The following is a 1,360-nucleotide window of genomic DNA, read 5'->3' as shown; positions in this document are numbered from 1 at the left end:
TGAGCCTTCCTGTGAAAAATGTTCAGGTCTTTCCCTGTATCCCAGAGAAATTTTGCAGATACATACAAATCATAGCCACTGTAAACTATAGTGATTTGTATTGTCCACTGTGTATATCCATATAGATACACATTCAGAATCAGTAATTACTACCTTATTGGGCTTTATGTGGGTGATATTTAATAGACATTTTCCTCTGGCTTAGGTGATGAATAGCTGTGATCCTGGCAAAGGAGCTGCTTTCTCTCCTCCAGCTGCTGTGAAGTTCCCAGGGGAAATAAACAATGCACCAGACAGGCTGGATCCTGCAGCAGAGAAGCAGGGAGATTCCAGTACTGCTCTTGCTAGAGATATTTCCATAGATTAGGGCATATGAGGAAGGAATGTGCTAATAACATCCAGGTTACTAATAAAACTGAATAAATTTGATTCAGACACTGAGGAAATAATAGCTGTATACCCAAATTTACAAACACAAACCCTTTGAATAACACTTAAACTGTTACTTAATTCGACAAGCACTTCAGGAAATACAAAGAATAGGATGATTTAACAGTCCCAGTTATCACTTATAAGCTAGCCAGCCTCAGAACAAATCTGTGCCACCACATTTGCCTGGTGTCCCCCTGATAGCACAAAGTCTTAGTGCAACATAAAACGCAGATTGTCTCCCACCACCGCACATGTTCACCATCTGAGCTTAAAAAAAAAAAATCAAAGCAGTGGTGGTGGAGAACATGCAACATGCCAGAGCAGTAGTAATATAAACCCGTTGTTGCAATGCTGTGGAAAGAGGAGAGGTACAATATAGTTCCCTAAATCACATAGATGTTACTATGTTCATGCCCTTAATCTTCCTGTGAAAGTGACAGTTGTTGAGAAAACTTATTTCTGTGAGAAATACAAGATGGCCTTTAACTCGAGAGTGAGGGTAGTGTTGGAAAACTTTCAAAAATCCTTTACTGTGGCCTTGATCATTAGCTAACACTTGCTGTGCCTCAGTTCCCACATCCCTACAAGGACCAAGCATTTGGACAACACTGTCAGGTACATGGTGGGGTTGTCCTGTGCACGGCCAGGACCTGACCGTGTGGGTCCGTTCCAACTCAGGATATGCTACGATTCTAAAGAAACTGGTACCACTTCTGGGCCTCGGAAGGATGTTAGCAGCTCCACAACTTTTTCCTTGTGCCAGCTTTGATTACGAAAATGGGTGAGCACCTCCGAGATCTACTCCTTTGCTTTGATAAGAACAGTACGCGAGGTTACGTGTTTCAAGTGCTTTCCGGACTTTCAGGCACGACCACCAGGAGGTCAGCATACATCCGAGAAGCGAGATGAGCGCATTTCCTCTCCGTCC

Source organism: Corvus brachyrhynchos, unplaced genomic scaffold (assembly GCF_000691975.1).
Source record: "Corvus brachyrhynchos isolate BGI_N302 unplaced genomic scaffold, ASM69197v1 scaffold61, whole genome shotgun sequence".
Classification (NCBI taxonomy): Eukaryota; Metazoa; Chordata; class Aves; order Passeriformes; family Corvidae; genus Corvus; species Corvus brachyrhynchos.
This window is presented reverse-complemented; position numbering follows the sequence as displayed.